The sequence below is a fragment of the Mytilus californianus genome, unplaced genomic scaffold (assembly GCF_021869535.1).
Source record: "Mytilus californianus isolate M0D057914Y unplaced genomic scaffold, xbMytCali1.0.p SCAF_13, whole genome shotgun sequence".
In the NCBI taxonomy this organism is placed as follows: domain Eukaryota; kingdom Metazoa; phylum Mollusca; class Bivalvia; order Mytilida; family Mytilidae; genus Mytilus; species Mytilus californianus.
In genome coordinates, this window is record NW_026262615.1 from 33,063,213 (window position 1) to 33,069,966 (window position 6,754).

General features: G+C 33.7%; 1 non-coding gene across 1 annotated transcript; it reads right to left on the minus strand.

Annotated features, from left to right (window-relative positions):
* Nucleotides 1-1,172: 1,172 nt before the first annotated feature.
* Nucleotides 1,173-1,277, minus strand: LOC127723960 (U6 spliceosomal RNA). The gene has a single exon (XR_007992280.1). It is a non-coding gene; the product is annotated as a U6 spliceosomal RNA (small nuclear RNA).
* Between the last annotated feature and the right edge of the window lie 5,477 nt (nt 1,278-6,754).

The window sequence follows — 6,754 nt, forward strand, 5'->3', positions numbered from 1 at the left end:
ACTTTGAGAACTTATATTTATTCTTACTATTTATTTAAGTTATTGATACTTATATATTTCCATTGATGTCGTGAATATAAATCTACCACCAATTAAAGCGTGTATCAAAGTAAAAATATCCTAGGTAGACTTCTGTGTCATTTGGTCTCTAGTGGAGAGTTGTCTCATTGGCAATCATACCACATCGTCTTATTTTCATACTCTTGAATATAAAAGAATTCACAGTTTATGTCACGAATGTAAGATATGGTTTGTCTAATCGTGCAGGATAACGTTTTAACATGTATACAAACTACAGTCAGTAAGTTGTTGAACTCAAATAAGAAATGAATGCTTCTTTTTTAATTTTATTGGGGTGTAAAAGTGTTGACCGACGCACATTCTTTATGAGGCGCTTCATTCTAAAAATATGTGCACGATCAACATTTAAAAACCCTATCAAATTACTAAAAGAAGCATTCATTTCTTGTAATTACATTTTTATGCTTACACCATGAAAAAAAAAGGTTTTATCAAGTTTTTCTTTTATTGACCTGTGCTCTTTTTTTTGTGAAGGCACGTTTCATCATTTAGATATGAGATTAATTTTTGAACGACACGCAATTGTTGTTAGCGAATCCAACTAACGGATTCTCGTGAAACATACATGTAATGTAATTATTCACAAATATTGTTATTACTTATTACTTTTAAAGAATAATAGATAACACCAATCATTTCCATGGATTGCGATGTCCATTTGGTATGAGCAATGAATAAGAAAAAAATTACCTTAACAGAGATTTCTGTTTTACAGCAAATATTGGCAAGTTCTATCCCACTGGTATTTGTATACAAGGAACGAATACAATTGATGTAAACAATAAATGGACATTCTTCGATGGTACACCTATGACCTACTTCAAATGGATCCCAGGTGAACCGAACGGCTCAGGATATATACGTATTGACAGAAGCAAAGGTTTTGGATGGGTAGTACCTCCGATACCAAATTGGTGGACATGTACCTACATGTGTGAAATAAGAATGATTTGAAAATCGTTTAATGTCAATCAACATTTTATGCTTTAGTCAATCGTTTGTACAAAATATTGTTTATTTGACCAATTGGTAAATTTGTTGAACTCTTTTTTATTTCTTTTTTCCTTTCCTCTTTTTTTTTCCTTTCTATTAAAAACATAGAACGCTTCACCAATTTGCGTGTCATCCTTGAGCAGGGGCCATGCGTATCTTTTCTGTATTGTTCTAATTTTAGAATATGTACTGTCTGATGTGACATTTAAACATTTGTCATGTACATCTGAATACATTTTGTTCATTCTAACGTTTCGAGAGCAGACAGTATTAGTTTTATAAATATACTACTCTTCTCGAAATCACCTTACAAGGTCATGTGTCCTGACACACTTTTACCTAACGTAATAAGCTACAGTTGATTAATAATGCAGTATGTATTAGAATAAACAATATGACACATTAATTTCTATATCGTCAAGGCAAACGATAATGCAGACGTATATACTTTTATCAACCTTCCATGTAAAAACGTTTTCATACTTCCACAAATTATGGTAGTCCTCCCATTAATACGAATTAAAACAATGAAGAAGCAACAAGAGCTCCGCAGTTCCTTTGATATGGTGCTCGCGTATTTTGAACCCTTCTACCAGCTTCAAGACCCTATAGCCCGAAAAGAGAACCCCTGAGCAAATTCATTAAAGCCAAGGACCTATAATGTGGAGCCTTGGAGCGAAACAAGAAAAATAGAATATTGTTCGCATCTAATAGCTTTTGCTATCCTCTACAAACATCGAGCACCTCAAGGGGTACCACGTCAACAAAACAGCAACTGAACGAAAAAAAACTTAAGAACAAAATTACATCTGAATATGCATTCGGTGTCAAAAGTGGTTTAGATCTCGAAAATTACACCATATATTTCATACAAAAAACATATTAAAAATATGTCCTTAGTTGTTGCTTGTTTTTCTACCTTTAGCTATCGAAAAATTTGTAGTTTCTTGTAATTTGTAATTGTAAATACTTGTCTAAATTATACTTTTTATGAATTCACTGTTTAAAGGCAAATCTGAAATTCGGCTCACAAAAATATATGAGTTCATAGCATATAAAGGGAACAAAATTTAATATTTGTATTTTAAATGAACATTTGTCAGTTATGATACGTCACATGATAACCATAAAACCTAGACGCATTTACTGAGTTAAACAGTAAACTATTTATTTAAACGTGTAATTAACTTGTATTGTAATTGTATGGTATGCAAAAGTACATGAACCCATTTCTACGTTTAAGAATTACATGCACATGTCAAAACATTATTTTATTCGCATCGAATTTTTATTCACAATATTATAACAGTCTACAACAAATGACCATTCAAAAGTCACCTTCGACTTTTTATGATAGGCAAATGTTCGAGCCTTATGATAAGTTTTTATATTTGTAGATCTTTTGAACCTTTAAAACGATTCTGTAGTTTAAAATGTTTTTTTGTTCAAAATGACAAATGGATCAGACACAAGTTTTACAACTTAGTAACGTCTTCTCCAAGATTCTGTTCAAACAATAAACGAAAAACAAATTTTATGTTCAACAAAGCCCAATTAATGAATCAATTCTCTCCCCTGTATGTTTAAAATAATCTAATACAAATTTTGTCATTGTTGTGGACAAATATCGTTAATATATTATGCGCACTGTACTTGTTTTTGTTTTTATTAGCTTTTAAACTCATATACTAGATACGAATTTTAAAGTATTTTTTTATACAGTAAATTGATCTCATTGTTTATATTCTGTATCCATTATTTTATTCAATTGATGGAGAAAGCCCTATATGATAATTCGCAATCTGATATTTTAGAAACAATGACAAAAGTAATTGGTAGTTGGATCTTAACGTGCCTTTCAACAATTAAGCATATATGTGGCAATCTCTCTTAAATCGCTTACAACTATTCTTAACTCGAAGCGATTTATAAAGGGTCTACTGATGAAGACCTTTCATGTATGTTTAACTCTAGAAGTCTGCTTTGTCTTTGGATAATTGTATCATTGACGTAAACGTTGTGTTCTTGTTGTTCAGTTTCATGATGCGAACCTCAGATAAGTTAACATTAAGTGTTTTATCATTCTAAACAAAACAACCTTCTAAAATAAACTGAAAACACCACTTGGTAAAACAAATAATCACATACATATACTCATGTTATTCTTATGTTGTGCTGTAACACAACTGTCCCAGGTTAGGGACAGGGTTGGGCGCCAGCAAACATGTTTAACCCCGCCTCATTCTGTATGTGCCTGTCTCAAGGCAGAAGCTTGTAATTCAGTTGTTGTCGTTTCTTGCTGTTTATTACATTTGTTTTTCGTTTATTGTTTTGTACAGTGTGTTGTGCTATTGCCATACTGTCCCAGGTTTACGGGGAAGGTTTGGTGCCACTGTCCAAGGTTTACGGGGAAGGTTTGGGGCCACTTACATGTTTAACCCAACCAAATTCTGTTTTTGCTGGTCCAAAGTAAGAAGCTTGTAATTCAGTGGTTGTCATTTGTTGCTGTGTATCATACTTGTTTTTCGTGTTTTGTTTTGTACATATATAAGACCGTTAGTCTTCTCGTTTGAATTTTTTCAATTGCCATTTCGGGGCCTTTTATAGCTTCAATTGCGGTGTGGGATTTGCTTATTGTTGAAGGCCTGTTCGGTGACCAACTTCTACGTTATGTTGTCTCTGCTGGAGAGTTCTCATTTGCAGTCAAACCGCATCTTCTTTTTTTTATACAGTTTACGTTTACTAAAATATAGTACCGTACACCAAACATACCCAGAGACTATCAAGACGACGACAGACCCATATCATGCATTTGTTTTATTGAAGTTAAATAAGCCACGTAGATTTTCTTTTCCTGTTCTAATTACTTCTACTAAGAAATATATTTATTGGAAATTACGACGACAGACACATACGAATTATACCGTTTTCGATATTTCAGAGCTTTACGTTACCATGTGCTAAAGTCCAAACAACACGAATAGACAATGGAGTCATATCAGTATGAAACAAATATGATTATAAAACTATAGACCAGGTTAATAGTCTTTGAAACTATTGACTGGTAAACCATATTTGGAATCAATAGCCGAAATATTTTAATCTTTTTTTAGATAGAAAAAAACATATAGAGGTAATATAAAACATATAGAGGTAATATAATTAGAATTATTTCCAACAAAGAATTTTTCTTTTCTCTTTGGATAAATTACAAAGTTAGTAATGGATATATTTATTACGTTGACGTCTTGTTAGTTATCTATGTTGACGATCATCAACCCTTTTTTGAAGAAACATGTCAATTAAAATCAAACTAAAAAAAACACCACAAAAAAACCCACTGATTTACTTCTATTTTGTCTGTATTGTACCTGTGCTTGTGAATTATTGATATATTTTCGATATGCTGTCAAACAAAAGAGTTTACTGAAGTATATAAACATGGTCATCCTTGGATTTTTCTCGTCCGGCAATAAATCTCTTGTGAAAGCGGATGTCAGTTTGGCTGTGCGGGATGTATAAATGCTCAGTAACGTCCGGTCTGAATGGGAACGTTAGATCCGATACTTGATGTAAGGTGTATGGCTTACTCTTTGAACATTCAAGAACACTTGCAATAACTGAACGAGGTTTCCATATGTGACCTATTGCTTTTTCTTACACTATTCAACTTACTATCATTATCCAGTGGCAGTCAAAACTGTCCCTTCCATCATTCCTTTCGAAGTACCTTGCAGGATTTCTCATTCAAAATATGCACGAAATAAACTTTTTATAGTTTGAAATGCATTTATTTTTACATTTCTCTTGTAATTCTTTAGAGTTCGTTTCATGGCAGTGCATACAAAGAACACATCACTAAACATAGGTAAAAGGAGATAACAGATTCCATCAATTGGAAACACAACTTCAAAATACTGATGGATTCAGTCGAGGATTATGCCAGGAAACGGGTTAAACGCTACAAAGAAGACGTAGATACTCTTTCAAACTAATTAAGACTGTGAGGTCGTTGATACAAATCAGAATTAAAAAACTGTGTGCCCATGTTCCATCAATCTTTAAAGACCCAAATATTGCAAAACACCTGTCCTACCTCAGTGACAAATATGTTGTTGTCCCCGCAGATAAAGCCCCAAACAACATCGTTTCTTGTGTGTAGATCACATTACATAAACTGCTTGATAGATAAATTAGGTATTCACAATTCACTTGGAAACTCAACATATACCCCCACGACACTTACCAAATTAGGAAATCCTGGATACTCATAGGTCTGTTCTATATTCCTTTGGAAATTCAGCAAAAGAGGAAGAACTGGATCTTCCTTCACTGCATGCGATACCTAAACTACATAAGTGTCCTTACAAACAGCGTTATATTGCTGGGTCTTTTAAGTGCTCCACGAAACCTCTGTTTTAATTATCAATATCAATTTTATCAGCAATCAAAGCCGGGATTCAAAGTTAGAAACTACCGATTCTAGAGGTGGCGTGAATCAAATGTGGATACTAAACAATTTCAAAGATTTTTTAGAGTACATACAATTGAAGACTCTCTCATCTTGCAATAGTGTTAAAATATTTGACTTTTCTACACTTTACATAAGTATTCCGCATTCTAAAATAAAAGACAAATTGAAAGAGTTTGTCCTGCTTTGTTTCATAAAAACGAATGACCAATCTTGTCTTGAGGGATAAATCGTACTTTGTAAAAAAATCACTTTGATCCAAACAAAACATTTTCTGAAACTGACATTTTCAAGGAGCTTGATTTCTTGATTGACAACATATTTGTTACGTTTGGAGGATTGTGTTTTTGAATAAACAATCGGCATTCCCATGAAAACCAACTGTGCTCCTCTTCCTGCCGACTTGGTCCTTTATTCATATGAGGCTGACTTCATACAGGAAGAAAGAAAAGAAGTTAGCAGTATCATTTACCTTTACTTTCCACTATATAGATGATGTTCTCTTACTAAATAATTAAAAAAATGGTGACTATGTTGAACGCACCTATCCCATCGAACTTGAGATAAAGGATACAACATATACAGTTAAGTCTGCCTCATATCTTCACTAACATCTAGAAATTGACAATGAGGGTCGGTTGAAATAAAACCTTTTGACAAAAGAGATGATTTTAGCTTCCCAATTGTGAACTTTCCATTTCTATGTAGCAACATTCCAGCCTGCATACTGAGTATATATCTCCAGGTTGATACGATATACCAGGGCTTGTATTTCCTATTATGATTTCCTTGACACAGAGTTGCTGCTCGCAAGGAAGCTATTTAACCAAGAATTCCAAGTGGTAAAGTTGAAATCGTCATTCAGTAAATTTCACGGACGCCATCACGAGTTGATTTTGACCGTTATGGAATATCCGTTTTACAGATGACAACGGATATGTTCCAATTGTCATACCTGCAATCCCGTCCCATTTTCCCCGAATGCAACCTACCGAATTAGACTCATCCTTGGGTTTGTACTAGCATTAGCAACACGGGTGACACATGTGGATCAAGATCTGCTTACCCTCCGGGGAACCTGAGATAACTCCCAGTTGTTGGTGGTGTTCGTGTTGCTCAGTCGTTTGTTTCCTAATTTGTGTTTTGTGTACTGTTGTTTGTCTGTTTGTCTTTTTCATTTTTTAGCCATGGCGTTGTCAGTTTATTTTC